Below are 18,975 nucleotides of genomic sequence, written 5' to 3' on the forward strand. Positions count from 1 at the left end.
GGAGCCCCAGCACCTGGACGCCCGCCCGCCCGCCTTCGGCCGCCTCTCCCGCCGCCGCCGCCGCTGCTACCGCGGCTCGGGCCGCCGCCCCCAGGCCTGGCCGAGTCCCCGCGGCCGCCGCTGCCGTGACAGGGCAGGGGGGCACCGGGCCGCCCCGTGCCGCATCCTGGACGCTTCTCTCCGCGCCGCCGCCAGCCGAGAGCGTCGCGGCCCGAGCGAGCCTGGGGAAGGGCGGAGAGCGCCCGAGAGCCCCCGCCGCTGCCCCCTCCCGCCGCGCCTGCGCAGGCGCAGTCGGGGAGGGGGCGGGCGCCTCGCGGAAGGGATGACGTGATGCTCTTCAGGCCCCGCGGGCCGCAGCTTTCCCTGCGGTCGCCGCCGCTGCGCTGCCCGCGGCTTCCCCGCGACCCGCAACCCCTGCCACAAGCACCACCCCCGGATTGCGACTCTCCTCGAGCAGGTGCGGGGAGAGTGGATGCCTTCCGCAGAACCGCGACCCTGGCCCACCCAGCCAGCCACTATAGAGGACCGCAGCGCTTAGCCCGGCACTGTCACCGGGACAGGGTAGCAGGACTGGGCTCCTACGCCCACCCAACTCTATCCCCAACCCTACACCTTCTCCTGGCCCCCGCTCCCTGGTGTCGGTGATTTCTCCCCAGTGGAGTTGAGAAAAACCCTTCTTATGGAGAGGATGGGTCAGCTCGTCTTATAATTTACAGATAGGGAAACTGAGGCTCGCAGAAAAGCAAGGACTTCCCCAAGGTTACACGGAGTTTAAGAGAAAAAGCCTGCATTGGGACCCTGTGACCGCTCGCAGTCAGCTCACTGCTCTCCACCCCGCAACCAAGGCTTTTCTCACACACCAAGCTCCCCCCTGTCTCCCTGGAAGCCTCCAGAGACTCCTGCCACTTGGAAGCCCCCCTTTCTCTTCACGCTGTGATAATTCTCCATCAGTCAGTCTTCCTGCGTGGGAGAAGAGGGTAGACGAGGCAGAGGGAAATTCACCTCCTGGTCCTTGTCTACTGGCTCAGGAATGGACCCTGTGATTCTCTTTCCCACAGAAGCTAGGCAGATGCCTTTTTATTGGAAATCAGAGGCCAAGAAGGCACTACAGATAGTCGTTATTACCAAGGACTCCAGAAACAATGCCTACATTTGAATCCTATGACCTTGGGCAAGTTATTTAATCTCTAGTTGCCAGCAGTCATAATTTTTGTGAAGATTACATAAGACAAATGCACGTACAGGTAGAGGGTCAAGAATCCTGCCTGGGACATAGAAGGCATGCTGTAAATATTATAGATTAGCATTTATTACTCCAGAAAGCAGGTGCTCAAGGTCTAATTGGGCATAGAAGGCAACTGGATTCCCCAGGGGCTGAGCCTGGGCTCTCTCCTGGGTTCTCACCTCCATACTTCTCTCAAGTACTGGTTCCCTTGGGGAGGATGGCCTGGAGGTCACAGTCAACATCACTGGAAACCATGATTGTTCAGTACCTGAGTGAACTGATGGGAGAAAAGTGGGGAGGTGGCTTTATGAAGCCCATTCAAGTGATTCTTGCTGGGGACACAGACAGTGGACAGGGATAAGAGAGCAAAAGAGTTAAAGTGCAGAAAGGGAGCATTCCTCAGAGTTGGGGCTTAGTAAGGGAATGCTTCCAGAAAGAGGTATCCTCTGACCTGAGATCAAGAGGACCAGCAGAAATTTTTCAAGGGAAAAAAGACATTTTAATGCAGCATGTGCAACAATAAAGAGTGACAGATAAAACAGTATGCTCTGGCAACAACAAGTAAGGTGTTACGATGGAAAAGCCAGGCATGGTGGTACACGCCTGTCATCCCAGCACTCAGGAGACTGAGGCAGGAGGATTTCCAGTTCTAGGGCAGCCTAGACTACATAGGGAGACCCTGTTTCAAAAAAAGGGGGGAGGAGTGCTGAGGTTGTGGCTCAAACAGTAGAGCACCTGCCTAGCAAGCAGGAGGCCCTGATTTCAAACCTCAATACTGTAAATAACAATTTAAAAAGAGAGAAGAGATGGAGAGTTAAAAGAGGTTGAAACCAGGGAGAGAGAAGAGGGATAGAACAAGAAAGGCTTCAAATGCCAGGCTAAAGAATTCATCATGTAAGGTGTGCAGATGAGGTAAATTGAAGCAATTTAAGCCAATGAATAACAAGATGTGACTCACATTTTAGAATGTTCACTCCAGCTGGGTGCTGGTGGCTCATGCCTGTAATCCTAGCTACTCAGGAGGCAGAGATAAGGAGGATCATGGTTCAAAGCCAGCCCGGGCAAATAGTTTGCAAGACCCTATCTCAAAAAACCCTTCACAAAAATAGGGCTGGTGGAGTGGCTCAAGATGAAGGCCCTGAGTTCAAGCACCAGTAGCACAAAAAAAAAAAAAAAAAGAATTCTCACTCTGGGGGTGATACAGAAGGGATTTGAAAAAAAGATGTCTAAAAGTCCAAGAATGTTTTATCCAGTATGTCCAGGGTAACCAACTGCTGGAAATCCTCTCGCACTAACTCAACTCATGTAAGACAAGTTAAAAACAAAATCAGGCCTATATTAATTTATCCTGGGAAATGTAGCTGCTCAAAGTCCCAGAATACTCAACTGTAAAGTGATCTCCTTCCCAGTAGGAAATGTTTGGCAGAGCAATTACTTCTCAGAGGAAATACAGGAATGGATGCTCTCAGAATTTAATGTTGAAATCCCCACTCTCAGGCTATGTAAATTGAGGCACACCGGTCATTCTTATCCCTCACTGGATTTAATTGGGAATTCTTAAATTATTTAAAAATTAATGAAGGAATTTTAAGTATCTAGGACATAATATACTTTTTGTTTGTTTGAGACAGTCTCACTCTGTAGCCCAGAATGATCTGATATTCACTATGTAGCCCTAGCTGACCTCCTACTCAAACTCCTCCTGCTTCAATCTCCCAAGTGCTGGGATTACAGATATGCACCTCCATGCCCAGCCATAATTTCCCGGTACTAAGTGGCAACTTGGAGCACGCATTTCAGTATGAAGGACATGAGAGAGCAAGTAGACACCTGGGGGCCAGGAAAGGTATGAGGCAGAGTGTACCTGGAGTATTCATGGAGCAATAAGGAGGCTAGAGAGATTGGAGAGGGTTAGGATTAGGAGGAGTGGTAGAAAATGATAGAAGGTATGGTGGAATTGACCTTCAGTTCACCAAAAAATCATGTTTCTTCTTTCATGTGGGTAGAACTGTCCAGAGAAGGCAGGTGTGTGCCTGGTCAGAGACAAAATTTCCAGTCCCACTTGCATCCAGGTGGCTATGTGACAAGTTCTCATGAATGGAATGTGTGTATATATATGGGGCTCCTAGGTCAGGGCATTTAAGAAGTGAGGACTTCAAAAAAGGCCTTCCTCCCCTCTCTTTTTTTTAACCTTCCCACTAGTTCTTTCCTTTCCTTTTCTTTTTCTTTCTTTTGTGGTACTGGGGTTTCAACTCAGAGCCTACACCTTGAGTCACTCTACCAGCCCTTTTTTGTGAAGGGTTTTATCAAGATAGGCTCTCACAAACCATTTGCTCAAGCTGGCTTCAAACAGTGATCCTCCTGATTGCTGCCTCCTCAGTAGCTAGGATTGCAGGCCTGAGCCACCAGCAACTGGCTTTTTTTTTTTGGAAGCACCATGATTTGAACTCAGGACCTCATGTTTGCAAGACAGGTGCTCTTAACCCTTGAGCCACTTTGCCAGCCCTCTGAAGTTCTAAATAATGGCAAAACAGAAGGGAAAGAGTCTCAATCTTTGACACAAGCAGCTAGCATCACCATCACCAAAGCAAAATGGGGGTGGAAGATAGATCATGGAGAGCCTGCAGGCACACTGCAAAGATATCACCTTTGTCTAGGAGTAAAAGGAAAAGTCATTGCAGAGTTTTGAACACAGGAGTGGCACATTCTGACTTGCTTTAAAAAGATACAAAAAAAAAACCAAAACACTGTTTTAAGCATTATATACATATATGTGTGTGTGGTGTATGTATGCATTTAATTCTTCCCATAATGCTGCCTTTTCCATATTCTTCAGACTTACCTTTTTTTTTTTCTTCCTTATTTCTTTTTAGTGGAACTGGGGATTAAACTCAGGGCTTGGCACTTGCAAAGCAGGAGCTCCACCACTTGAGCCACACCTCTAGTTCCAGACTTTTTTTTTTTTTTTTTTTTTTTTGGCAGTGCTGGGGTTTGAACTCAAGGCCTCATGATTGCCAGGCTTGCTAGGCAGGTAACCTACCACTTGAACCACTGCACCAGCCCTGGTCTCATTCATTCTCTCTCTCTCTCTCTCTCTCTCTCTCTCTCTCTCTCTCTCTCTCTCTCATTCTTGCTCTCTGTGCAGGCACGTGTGTGCAGGCATACACACACACACTCCACATCATATACATTAGAAAATTCTACTACTTCTAAAAATTTTAGATTAAAGTATGGCACAGTACTTTCTAACTTAACCCCTTTAAACTTGTCTGGTTCAAAAAGTTATAAACAGAACTGAAAACAGAACAAACTACTAAAAGTGTGAAACATTCTGATTACATGAAATCCAAAGTCACTAAGGATGTTTTGAAAAATACTTTGTAACTGTATTGTATAAGTTGCCTCTACCTTTAGTGCAAGTAGCTGGATAACGATATTAATAATGGGAAAACCAGAAAATAAAAAAATTCATCTAGGGCTGGGGATGTAGCTCAGTGGTAAAACACTTGCCTAGTATGCACAAGGCCCTGGGTTCAATTCCCAGCACCTCAAAAAACATTCGTCTTGGAAAAATACAATGATATATATAGTGCATTAATAAATCTCTTATTTTTAATGTAAAGGAAAAAGTATACAATTTCATTAGGAAACCAGTTCTTAGCTAGGTGTGGTGATACATGTCAGTAATTCCACTGGGAGGATGAGGCAGGAGGCTCTTGAGACTGAGAACATCCTGGGATTACATAGCAACACCCTGTCTCAAAAACGCAAGGGCTGGGATGCAGTTCAGTGATGGAGCCCTTATGTAGCAAGTATGAAGCCCTTGGCTCAATCACGGCCACAAAAAATGAAGGAAGGAAGGAATTTCTTTCCCTTTATTTAATATATTTGACAAATATTTTTAATGCTTAACAGATGTAAAATGTTTATTAAATATTTGCCACCAAATATTGTTAAATGCCTTATCTTGCAGCATATCTCTTTCAAGTTAAAACATCAGAAACAAACGCCAATATTTACAATTCTTTTAAGGATGTTATATAATGACATATTAACGCATAAATTGTTTTGGTTTATAATTCTTAAAAGATGATAATAGCAAAAGTGATGCAAAATCTTCAGTGTAAGTCAGGCACCAGTGGCTGTATTCCTATCTACTTAGGAGGCAGAGATCAGCAGCATCGGGATTCAAAGTCCGCCCAGGCTAACAGTTCCCGAGACCCTATCTCCAAAATACTCAACACAAAAAATGGCTGGCAGAATGGCTCAAGGTGTAAGCCCTGAGCTCAAACCCCAGTACCACAAAAAAAAAAAAGAAAAAGAAAATCTTTAGCGTGAGATTATAATTAAACTACATTTTACAAAAATGTGGTTTAAAATGACAATAATCCCATTCAGCATCCTGGATGAGATCCCTTCGGGGGGACTGATCAGTTATACAGTCTAACTTTAAAATTTACAGATAACGGCAGTGTAATACTGCCACTGAGAAGTACACCTCTTAACACATACAACTTTCAGGCCATAGTTTAGAAAGTCTGAAGTATCACGTTGGTTTGACAAATTGGTTGGCACCTAGAAAGACATTTATTGCCTTGCTATCTTTAAAATATGTTTTCAGAGTATCACTAAAGCTTTTGGAGTGCTTTCCAAATTCTTTCTTTTGGTATTGGAGTGCCCTGCAGTTCTGGTATTGGTATTTCTTGAAAACATAATTCGCTGTATCTCAAGTAATTCTTTTATTGCACTAGCTATAATCCTTGATTGTGGGAGAAACCTCACTCTGTCATAGATCTCACCTGGGATCTTATTGGGAATTTGTTTTTTAAGGCTTGTGCCTTTTCATTTAGGTCCTGGAATTCTGGCTCTTGTCCTTCAATCATATTCTCTTCTATATCATCAGCTGCCATAGGAAAAAGGGACTCCGTGAAGCTTCTACAGTTTTTTCCTCTAAAATTTTCATAATGATGTCTGTGAGACCTGAATTTTCTTTTTCAGCCTTAATGAAAGCAGCTCTCAGTGTCTGAGCTGCAGACAGATTTATTCATTCTAGCTCATGAAACATGGGGTGCCTGACTGCATAGAGGGGCATAAAAACTGTGGAAGTGGTCTCAACTTCATTCTTCATCGTTCATTTGTCATCCTCATTTAAACATCAATTTCAGTAGAAAATCAGTGCTAAAATGCAGAGGAATCTTCATTCACTGCAATATTTCTTCTCTTTTTTTGTGATAAAGAACGGGCACAAAACATACACTGCCCGGCAGCTGAGGATATTTTGTAAACATCAGCTTGAAAAGACACAAATCACTTGCCTTTGTATTACTCCCTCCAGTTTTGTTTCTGCTCTGGAGGCATATAAGTACAACTGGAATATACCCTACGAGAAATCAACACCTAAGTAGAGGAGGAAAATATAATCACCTCAGATCGAAGATCTCAGCAGCAGAATGAACACCCAAGAAAGGGCTGCATAGATATGCTCAGAGCCAAACCCTGCTTTGCAAGCCAAAAGGAGGCCACTGACACATCTTGGATCAAAGCTAACCACAAAATTATATGTATTTGCATTTCAATGTTTCTAAAAGCAAAAACTGGAAACAATCCAAACACCCAGGTATAGGGGACAGGTTAAAGAATCTGTAGGTTGTACAAACACTGCAATAGTGTACAGTCATAAAACAAAGGATGAAGAGAAAGGAAGGAGAGTCAATATATACTTTACAGGAAAATATCAAGAATATATGGTTGAAGCTGGGTGCCGGCGGCTCAGGCCTGTAATTCTAGCTATTCAGGAGGCAGAAATCAGCAGGATTGCAGTTTGAAGCTAGCCTGGACAAATAGTTGGTAAGACTCTATCTCAGGAAAAAAACAAAACAAAACAAAACTATCACAAAAAAGGCTGGTGGAATGGCTCAAGGTGTAGGCCTTGAGTTCAAACCTTAGTACCTAATAAATAAATAAATAAAAGGATAGGTCCCACTATGTAGCACAAATTGGCCTTGAACATGTGATCCCCTTCCTCTGCAGTACTCTGGGATTACAGGCATGAGCCACCACACCCAATTTTAAAAATGAGATTCTTTTTTTTTTCTTTTTGCCAGGGAAGATCTGGATGGGGTTTGAACTTAGGGCCTTCTGTTTGCTAGGTAAGTACTCTACCACTTGAACCACATCACCCCTACCCAGTCCCAAGATCATTTATTGAAGCACAATTTTGAAGAGAAATGAAAATTCTGTAATAAACTCAAAACAACTTTTGAGAAAACAAAAAAATTAAATAAGACTACTTTTCAGAAATGCATGCTGATCTTCTTTTCAGTTGCTAGAGGGATCAATTCTGAACCAGGCACTAGTGGCTCACTCCTGTAATCTTAGCTACTCAGGAGGCAGAGATCAGGAGGATTGCAGTTTGAAGTTAGCAAATAGTTCTCAAGACCCTATCTCAAAAACCCATCACAAAAAAGCGCTGGTGGTATGCCTCAAGATGTAGGTCCTGAGTTCAAACCTCAGTACCGCAAAAAACAAAAAAACTAAGGCTGGAAATATGGCTCAAGCATAGAGCACCTGCCTTGCAAGTGCAAAGCCCTGAATTCAAACCCCTCTAACCCCCAAAAATGAAACAAAACAAAAGGCAGAGTTGCTGGAATTACAGCAGTCATAGATTTTACTGTTGGGACATTGTATGACAATATTGGTATTATGATGTATAATAGTAGACCTATAATAGTGTAGGTCTCTGAAGTCAGATTCCCCAGGTTTAGATCTCAACTTATTCTTTACAAAGTTCGTAGTTTTAGGGAAATTCTTAACCTCTCTGTGCCTCAATTTCCTCATCTATAAAATGAAGATAATAATATTTTGCCTCAGCCAGGTGCCAGTAGCTCACACCTGTAATCCTAGCTACTCAGGAGGCAGAGATCAGGAGGATCATGGTTCCAAGCCAGCCCCGGACAATTAATTCTGTGAGACCCTATCTCGAAAATAACTAACACAAAAATGGGCTGGTGGAGTGGCTCAAGATGTAGGTCCTGAGTTCAACCCCAGTACCGCAAAAAGAAAAAACCCATCACAATTTGGACTGGTGAAGTGGCTCAAGGTGTAGGCCCTGAGTTCAAACCCCAGTACCACAACAACAACAAAAATATTAATAATATTTACTACCGTGTATGTTTGCTTATGAATTAAAAAGATGACATAAATAAAACAAGAACCTGTATTTGTTATCTACGTATAAAAAAGAACTATATATTTGTTTCTTACATATGCATAGACTTGGGAAGAATAAATAAAACATTGTTAAAATTGATTGTTGCTTGGAAAGGAAGCTAATGTCTGGGAAAAGAACTAGAAGGGAAATCCTTCATTGTTTTTCATTTGTACTTTCTGAGTTTTTAACTATAAGATTGTATTTTATACTTCTGTTAGTCAGCATTCTCCAAAGAAACAGAAGTGATAGGAGATATAGAGATACTCAGAAATTTAGCATGAGGGATTGGCTCATGAGGTAATGGAGGCTCAAAAGCTCCCCATCTGCCTCTGCAAGCTGGAGGTCCAGGAGGTCTAGAGGCATCACTCACTAAGACTGAAGGCCTCACAACCAGAAATGATAGCTTCCAAGAACAGGACATGATGGATGTCCTCGCTCAAGAAGAGAGAAGGAATTCACCTTCCTTTGACTTTTTGTTGGATTCAGGCCAATAGTGGATTGGATGATGCCCACTCACATAAGTGAGGGCAATCTCAAGTCTATCTAGACAATACTAATTTCTTCTGGAACTGCTTTCACAGGCACAATTCAGAAAAAATGTTTACCAGCTATCTGGGCATCACTTAGGCCCAGTCAAACCAACACATAAAATTAACTATCGCACTAATCAAAAAAATAAATAATATTGAAAGGTTTATTTTGGCTCATGATTTCAGAGATTTCAGTCCATGGCCACTTGACCCCATCATTGTGGGCTTGAGGTGAGGCCAAGCATCAAGGCAGTGGGAACACCTAGAAGAGCAAAGCTGCTCACGTATGACAGTGGGGAAGCACGTACACACATAGAGAAAGTCAGAAGAAAAGATCAGGGACAAGATCTAGCTCCCAGGAGCAGGCCCCCAAGGACTCATTTCCTTCAACTAGGTCCCATCTCCTAAGTTTCCATCACCTCCCAATAGCCCATTAAATTATGAACTCATCAAAGGATTACCCCATTGGTGAGGTCAGAGTGCTACAAGTGGCTAAGGGTTTTGCTCAATTTGGACAGAAACCAGGAAACAGCAAAGGACAGCTCCCCTAGGGTTAGCAGCTCTGAGCTTTGAATGCCAGCAGCACTCAGATCCTAGTGTTAGCAGCTCTTCTCTCAGTCAGAGTCAGCAGCTCTCAGCTACTCTGTCAACTCTAGGGCTGCTAGCTTTTTGTAACCACAGGGTTACCAGCACTAAAGTTTCCTAGCATGGGGTGGTAAGCTCAGCCTGCTTTGTGTGAGATACAAATCACAAATAGCATGGGGTGGTAAGCTCAGTCTGCTTTGTGTGAGATGTGAGATACAAATCACAAATCACAAATAGGACTTATGCTGCAATACACAGGTGAACAGTACTCTGACTGACATCATGATGAGGATGAGAGGAGTACTGCTTAAATAGGAAAAAAGACATGAAACTGGGCATGGTGGTACACATCTGTAATCCCAGCATTTGGGAGGCTGGGGCAGGATAATCAACAGTTTCAAGCCAGAAACAAACAAACAAACAAACAAAAAAACACCCAGAAAGGAAAAAAGGAACAGAACAGAAAAGAAATGGAAGGCAGGCTCACACATGCACACAATGTCCATGGGTGGGGAGGTGATCCTCATAGACCAGATGGGGACATCTGACACAGCTGCAGAGGGGCATTGTCATCTGAGGCTGAATCTATTGCAGCCAAAGCACAAGTCTCCCAGAGTGGTTGCCAGGCATTTGGAACAGCCAAGATTGAAAAAAAAAAAAAAGTACAAAGTATCCCTTGAGGAGCGTCCAGCCCTTCTATTCTTTATCAAAAGCCCTCAGATTCCAATTGCGGTACTGAGGCTTGAACTCAGGGCCTACACCTTGAGCCACTCCATCAGCCTTTTGTTGTGATTTTTTTTTCGAGATAGGGTCTCAAGAACTATTTGCCCAGGTTGACTTTGAACTTCAATCCTCCTGATTTCTGCCTCCTGAGTAGCTAGGATTACAGGCATCAGCCACCAGCACCCAGCTAGCACATGAGCCTTTGAGGAACATTTTAGATCCAAACAATAAGACTACTTATCTCCATGTAGTCACTCTGCTTGGGACCAAAGTGACCATGACTCATCCCCACTTTAGAATTTGTAGAGCTCAAAGTGAGTCAACTTATTCAGGGCTCCTCCCCTGCATCTCCCTTCCTAACTCATTTTCTCAAATTTGTATCAGTCAACATACAAAACCTCCCTTGCTCTATTTGATAATCTAGCAGTTCAGACCTTTGATTGGAGTTTGCTGTCCCAACTGAGACTTGCACCTCATAAAGAGAGAACTTTATGGATTCAAAATTTCTTAGGAAAAACAGTGGTGGAGAACTGTGTTAGGCAGATAAGAAAATCCTCCCTTTGCCTGGCATCATATAGGCAACAACATACATTCTTAGCTTAGCCCCAGGAAGCAGAAAGGTCAAGAAAGGATAGAGCCAAAGACGATGCCAGGCTAAAACCAGATTAGTTCCTGCCCTTCACCAGATTAGTTGTGGCCCAGGTCATGCCCCGCCTCTTCTAAGAGTCCTTCGCTGGAGACTCCCAGAACCTCTTCATGTCATTGCACAGGGCCCTGATCCCAGCTGCTCGGTTTCCTCCCCAAAAGCAATCAAGGTTAATGGATGCCTTGTTAATCCTCCCTGAGGTGTCTGCACTTCTGCTAACAGGTCAGGGTGCCTCCTCCATGGAGATCTGGGTTAGCCTGACTCCATCTAGACAGAACTTGCCTACTCTCCAGCTCACAGTACAGCATTCAAGAAAATTAGCCAAAGAACACACAGGTGCACAAACCCTTCCTCTCCATTGTTCACTATTGTTCAATGAAGTGTTCAGCTTGTGCAAACTGAAATGAATTCCACTGATCCTACAGAAAATGTAAGCTTCACAAATATGGGCTTTATAGGGCTGGTAGAGTGGCTCAAGTGGTAGAGTGCCTGCCTAGCAAGCATGAGGCCCTGAGCTCAAACCTAAGTACTGCCAAAAAAACTAACATTTTTTTAAAAAAGGGCTGGAGGAGTGCCTCAAGTGGTAACACCGCCTACCTAGCAAGCATGAGGCTAGCCTCTAACTTGAGATTCTCCTGCCTCACCCTCTAGAGTGCTAGGATTACAGGCATGCTCTACCATGCCCAGCATGCCGCAAGCACCTCTGATCCATCTTCCACAAAAGGAATTGCACACATTTCACTCTTCCATACCCTAGTGTCCCACTAGACCCCAACACTTTGCTTGTAACTAGCACCGGATTTTGTGTGTCTCTCAATGACACAAGTTTCCTAAATTGGTTGACAACCAGCCATTACCCTTCAGCCACCAAAACTGACAGCAACAAAAAAGCCCCAAAGAAAAGTCAGCCTTAGGCTACATATGACACCCCATGCATGAAGAAGTATGGAGTTGAGCAACAAGAATAGCAAATGCTAATTCCTGGGTTCAATCCCCAGCACACGCGCGCACACACACACACACACACACACACACACACAGTGATATACTAATTCCTGGGTTCAATCCCCAGCACGCGCGCGCGCACACACACACACACACACACACACACAGTGATATACATAAAGAATTTAGAAGAGCCAAGTGGAAGTGGCTCACACCTGTAAAGCCTAGCTACTAAGGAGGCAAAAATCAGGAGCATCAAGGTTCTAGGCCAGCCTGGCAAGTAGTTTTTGAGACCCTATCTTGAAAATACCCAACACAAAATAGGGCCAGTGAGTGGCTCTAGAGGTAAAGTGCCTGCCTAGCAAGTTTGAGACCCTGAGGTCAAGCCCCAGTACAGCCAAAAAAAAAAAAGAATTTGGAAGAGTTCCAGGCAGAAAGTGTAACTGCATAAGTATTTTTTGTTTTGTTTTGTTGGTACTGGGGTCTACACTCAGGGCCTCAAGCTTGCTAGGCAAGTGTACCACTTGCCATGTCTCCAGCCCTAGAATTATAATCTTTCTTTCCCAATTATGTTGTGTGCTTTGTTATGTATCGTGCTGTTACATGTTATATATCATCCTATTATATATATATAAAAATAGCAAATGCTGACAATAATGTCCCCAGTGATGCAACTTGCCCAGAAGTAGTGTGAGAGCATGTGGATGTGTATCCGCGTATGTCTACTCGAGTTTATTTCTATGAGTCAGCATCTGTGTATAGGGGTGATCATGTATGTATATACACATACATAAACATGTATGCTTACACATAGCAGGCGTATGTTTGTGTATTTGCATGTGTAAATAATTGCATGTGTGTGCATGTATCTGAGGCAGATGTAGGACACAACAGCCAGACCCTGGAAGCATAGGAATATTTTTGGCTCTTCAAACCCAGGAATGACTGTCTCAATGGGTACTTCCTTCAGCCCCTCTCCCCTCCTCCCACTGTCCCTCTGGATTAAAAGCCTTTTTAGAGTCTGAGTGGGTAGCCTTATATGTGCTGCACCCAACTCTCTTCCTTAGACTGTGAACACAGCAGCCTTGTTATTCCCATCAGCTTGGGCCAAGAGCTTCCTGGGAAAGGCCAGATGATCTAGTGAGGGAGACGTGAAAGGCCCTTGGACCAAATCCCAAAGGGAAGATATATTTATCTGTAGCTGAGCTCTCTAGGATATGAGGGACTGATAGAACTGTTAAATATCTTGATTTTATGGTTGTCAGTCATCAGAGAAAGGAAAGGGATGAAGAGGACCCCTGACAAGAGAGAAGGGGTAATCCTGGCTAGGTTTCTCAATTTCCACACAAATCACAGGATCCTGAAGTCCACAGTCAAAAGTATTTTGAGGGGTTTCTCAAAAAAAAGAGGAAACTCCAAAGTTTAGCAAGTATTTATTTAGCAAAGCAGGAGTTAAATAGAAAAGGGGAAGAGGAGCACCTCCTGTCTGACATGCAAGTGGTGGGGGCTGAGAGGCTCAAAATAACACTCCTTGTTCTGGGTATATTTATACCTTCTGAATTAGGATATTTTAGCTTGAACTCTTTTTTGGGGGCAGGGGTGGAGTTGCACTCAGCCTCAGTGCTTGCTAGATAGGCACTCTTACAGCTTGAGCCATTCCATCAGCCGTTTTTTTGTGACAGTTTTTTTTCCTGACAGGTCTTGGGAACTATTTGCCCAGGGGGTTGGCTTTGAACTGCGATTCCTGATCAGAGTGGATTGCAGAGTTAGGATTCTTACTTGGGTTTCCTGTCTCCTAAATCAGGCTTTTTTTTTTTTTTTTTTTTCAGTACTAGGGCTTGAACTCAGGCCTACACCTTGAGCCACTCCACCAGCCCTTTTTGTGTTAGGTATTTTTGAGATAGGGTCTTGTGAAGTGTTTGCTCGGGCTGGCTTTAAACCAAGATCCTTCTGATCTCTGCCTCCTCAGTAGCTAGGATTACAGGCATGAGCCACTAGCACCCAGCTGAGCCAGGCCTTTTTAAACCCCAAGAGTGAGCGAGCTGTTACTTTCTTCTTCCTCCTTCTCTTCTTGAAATTTTGTGATTCTTTATTCAGGCTCAAAAGAGAAAAAAAGTTTTAACTTTTGCCAAAAGATGACTGGATAATGTCAATATATTGGATTTAACAACAATTATTCTTGGGCTGGAGGCATAACTCAGTTGGTAGAGCACTTGCCTAGCATGCATGGATTTAATTCCCAGTACTGCCCCCAAAATGACTTAAAACAATTATTAGTTTTTTCATAAATGCTATCATCTTAGGTGACCCAATGACATCTCTTCTTTTTCTATAAAGTGTGTTAAGCAGAGGTCAACTCAGCCCCTCCCCCCAAAAAAAAGTTCAATTGGAAATATCCTAATTCAGAAGGTATAAATATACCCAGCACACTCTTAAAAAGTAAAGCCAACCAGGTGTGGTGGTAAGCACCTGTAATCCCAGTCCTCCCATGCTGAGGCAGGGCAATCACGAGTTTGAGGCCAGCCTGAGCTACCTAGTGAGACCCTGTCCCAAAAAGAAAACAACAAAAAAAGCAGAACATCTCCTTATTATGAATATAGACAAAGTGGTCCTCCAGTACAATTGAGGATATAATAGCTTAAACTTTAGAAATTCAGTTTAATTACAGTTGATTCTTGGCATGTTTAAAATCTTGTGCTGAGTTTTTTTTTTTTTTTTTTCATTGTTTTTCTTTTGTCGGTACTGGTGTTTGAACTTAGGGCCTCATACTTGCTAGGCAGTCACTCTTACTGCTTGAACCACTCCTCCAGCTCTTGTGCTGAGTTTTTGCCCTAAATATTTTGGGAAGTAACAAGCCCACCCTAAAGTACCTGTCTCCATGTTTTGAATCATAATCAGATCCATCTGAGACACATGTTCTCTGTGTTTAAGTAATAGCAAAAATAGAAGTTAGAAAAATGGTTAATGGTTGCTAGGAGATATGACTTCACTAGGTAAGAGTTCAAGCTGAGCTGGGGCCTCACGCTTGGTAGGCAGGCACTCTACCACTTGAGCCACTCTGCCGGTCCTTTTTTGTGTTGGGCATTTTCAAGATAGGGTCTCTCAAACTATTTGCCCAGCTGCCATTGAACCGCGATTCTCCAGATCTCTGCCTGTAACTATGATTACAGGTGTGAGCAACCTCCCACAACTACTGCTCAGACTTTTTAGTTAGCATGAGTTAATATGCTAATGATGTAATTTTAGTCAAAAGCAAAAATAAATTTTTTTGTTGGTGGTGGTCTATTTAGGAGGAACTGACCAAAGGCTCCCAGAGCAACAATCTTCATGGGCTGCCAGGGACAGGACAATATAAAATGAGGAACTACTAGTTCTAATGCTCAACTGACCACCTCTGAGGCTGGAAGTCAGGGTGTGGCTGGACCACCCTTGGCCTGCCACCTCAACTCCTGCTTGCCACCCACTAAGTTTGCTAAGCTCAGGTTGTGAGTTAACAGCATTGTGTCACCTAAAAACTCTGTGGGTGACAGGCAGGGCTGCGACTCATGTGTACAGACTGTTATCATGAGACATGGCTCATTGTAGTCATCATTAACCTACATAGTTATGATGACAGTTTTCCAATAGATGGCGGTAAAGTATCTGAAGAAGCGGGTATCTTTTTCTAGTCCACTTAAAGTCACCATATGAGCTAGCAATGGGGCTGCACACTATCTGCATTGCCCAGTGTGGGGGTGGTAAACAGGACACAGGACTTGCAGAACTAGAAAGTCAACATCTTTTGTGCTCTTTCATCGCATCACATAGCTTCCTCTGTACCTTTGCTCCATTCTTCTCTCTCATCTCACCTCCCAGCCTCACTCATCTGCAATTTACCTTTTTTTTTTTTTTTTTTTGGTGGCAGTACTTGAGTTTGAACTCAGGGTTGCTTGTTCACAGGACAGACACTCTAGCATTTGAGCCACACCTCCAGCCCTTCACTCATCTGCTTATAAGCACTCTATACTGGTTATGGTCATTTGGAGTCAACATCAGTTCTTACCTGTACTGTCTCTATGCCTAGGGCCACCTTCATTGTCATTCCACTTATGCAGTGGCACTGTTTAGGACAACACACTTGGCTTAATGCTCTGCATTTGTCATCTTAAAATTTTTATTTTTGAATTTGTGTTTTGTAAGTGATGTCTGATGGGAAAAGGAGCATGTTCTGAAAGCTGTGTATCTGTTGTTCCTTGCTGCCTTCATTCCCCTATAATGTGTGCAATACTCCATAAGCAGAGAATCCCAGTGCATGTGTGGTGATGATGCATGGGCATTCAGGCAGTCAGTCAGTACAAGATAAGCAGCTATGTCTACAACTGCATAAACAGGCATGCTGACAATATGATAAGGAATGCTGCTTTCCATTCAGGAACTTGGGACATAGCTCAGTGGTAGAGGATATTGGGAGAAAGTGTGCATGCCAAGAAGTGAAATAGAGAGCTGGAAGTGTGGCTCACGTGGTAGAGTGCCTGCCTACCAAGTGTTAAGGCCGGGAGTTCAAATTCCACCAAAAAAAAAAAAAAAGTGAAATAAAGGCCAGCAGAGTGGCACATAGCTATAGTTAATAGTTCCACTTACTTGGGAGACTAAAGTGGGAGAATTACTTGAGCCCAGGAACTTGAGCAGTCTAGGCAACATAGTAAGAACCTGTCTCAAGGGAAAAAAAAGTAAAGTAAAAGCAGTTGAGTACTTTTTGTAGCATGTCCTCTGTTCTGATAGGAGCAAAATATATATGCCTGTGAAAGCTACAAAAACACGTAATTTCAGTGACTCTACAATGTAAGTTGTGTTTTTGTTGGGACTGGCATTTGAACTCAGGACTTCACACTTGCAAACCAGGCACTCTACCTCTGGAGCACATCTTCAGTCCCTACAAAGTAAATTTTGTACTTTATTTGCATTTAAAACTGGCATTGCACAATGTAAAGATGAAGGTAAATTATAATTTTAATTTTTCTTGCCTTAGAACATTAAGTAAAAAATAAAAAACACCATGACAAGAGGGAGACTGTGGAAAAAGGAAAAATCATCCTTTAGTACTTTTTTTTTTGTGGTACTAGAGTTTGAACTCAGGGCCTCACACTTGCTAGGTAGGAACTGTACAGCTTGAGCTACTACTCCAGCCCAAGGGCTCTGCACTTTCATTTTGCACTGTGCCCTGAATGTTATATATCTGACTTTGATTATTCTTTTCTGTTTAGAGACTAGAAAGCGACCTCTCCTAAAACTAGTTGTGTATGCAAAACAGGTTCCACAAATTGGAAGTACTTGCAAGAGATTTTGGTAAGAAAAGAAATGGAGGCGACTTTGTTGCTTCTGGCAGTGATCCATGAGCAGGTAGGGTGTAGAGACACCAGTATCTCTCCCCAGCCTTGTGGATGATGTGACAAAGTTGCAGTGGAGCAGGCTGTCTCTTCTGGGCTCAAGCAGCAACCAGGGCTGCTGGGGTAAGCTTAGAGCCTATCCCTCTGAGCACTGGATCACAGCCAGTGGTGAGTTCTCAAACACAACTACTTTTTTTTTAGGGGAAATCACAAATGCAGTCCCCACGACCACAAATTATGCAGTCGAGTTTCCCACATTTGGGGAAATCGCAGGGGTCAACACATCCAGAGTGCAGCGGATAAGCCTTGCCCTGGGAAAACCACCTTCATGATCATGGTATCTCCCCTGCCAGGTAAGTATACTACTGATAGGTATAGTTTTCTATGAGTCATTTCAGATCTTCATCCTAAAGCCTGCTCCTCCAAATTTTCTAGTATTTTGTTTTGTTTTGAGACAGGGTCTCATTATGTAGCCCAGGCTGGTTTGAGCTCTTCATCCTGACCTTTCTGTCTCAACAGGGTGCTGGGATTACAGGCATGCACCATCAGATTCAGCTTCTAAATGATTTTTTCAAACACCTGAAGTCCTAAACACCTAAAGTATATTAAGTCCTTTTTTGTTGAATATACCTGGAATACAGTTGCTCAAAACCAACTCCAAAATGTCACACATAATAATGGATTGTCCCTCTAACTATACATTACTAATGATGAAACTAAGCTAAAATGGTCAATTTAATAATCATAACACACAACTTATATTAATTCACACAATCTTTACTTAAAATAAGGCAAATCTGAGTTTTGACTACTCTCATCCTGGCCATAACTGTCCCAACTCAGATCTCTGGGCTTCATGCTCAGAACATTTTCAACAGCACTTCCATCAGCATAAAACTGAAAACAGGCTTCACTCTGCTCAGAATCCATATCCTTTTTTTTTTTTTTTTTTTGTGGTACTGGGGCTTGAACTCAGGGCCTACACATCGAGCCACTCCACCAGCCCTTTTTTTGTGATAGGTGTTTCTGAGATAAAATCTTGCGAACTATTTGCCTGGGCTGGCTTTGAACCACGAACTTCCTGATCTCTACCTCCTGAGTCACTAGGATTACAGGCAGACACTTGACACACATCCAGCTTTTTACCACTAAATAGAAAAGCTGTAAGCCCAACTTCTCCCTGAGGTTACTAGGTACATAATTGAGCAGCCTACCCTTCTACCCTCCAACTTACCCCCACCCAATCCCTTTACTCTTCCTTTTCTTCAAGCAAAACCAGTTGGTGAGGATCTCACCAGCCTTACCTTTCATCAAAGCTCCTGTCCTCAAAAAGCTCATGGTTACTTAAGACATCAAGGAGCAAATGAAATGTATTGAAACTGAGAGCTTTTTATTCTTTCAGCAGCTGTAAAAAGGGGAGAAGTCACTTTGAAGTGTGTAAGATTCCAAAGATTGTCTTTATTCATTGATTGATTGATTGAGTATGGGGGCTTGAATTCAGGGCTTCATGTCTGTTAGGCAGGTGCTCTACCACTTGAGCCACTTTATACTCGGGATGGCCTCAAAACTGTGATCTTCCCAATCTCTATCTCCTGAACAGGCAGGATTACAGATGTGAGTTACTGGCACCAGGTTTGCATTAGAACTTTTGCATCAATGTTCATGTGTGAAATAAGTCATATATATATATTTTTTTATTGTATAATTTGCATTAGATTTTGGAAACAAAATTACACTGGCCTCAT

The 18,975-nt window shown here is 43.2% G+C and overlaps 1 non-coding gene and 1 pseudogene across 1 annotated transcript; both read right to left on the reverse strand.

Annotated features, from left to right (window-relative positions):
- Positions 1 to 5,742: 5,742 nt before the first annotated feature.
- On the reverse strand, positions 5,743 to 15,193 carry LOC109701410 (programmed cell death protein 10 pseudogene; annotated as a pseudogene).
- Positions 15,194 to 17,428: 2,235 nt separating this feature from the next.
- On the reverse strand, positions 17,429 to 17,591 carry LOC141415746 (U1 spliceosomal RNA). The gene has a single exon (XR_012440701.1). It is a non-coding gene; the product is annotated as a U1 spliceosomal RNA (small nuclear RNA).
- Positions 17,592 to 18,975: the final 1,384 nt, after the last annotated feature.

Source organism: Castor canadensis, chromosome 1 (assembly GCF_047511655.1).
Source record: "Castor canadensis chromosome 1, mCasCan1.hap1v2, whole genome shotgun sequence".
Lineage (NCBI taxonomy): Eukaryota > Metazoa > Chordata > Mammalia > Rodentia > Castoridae > Castor > Castor canadensis.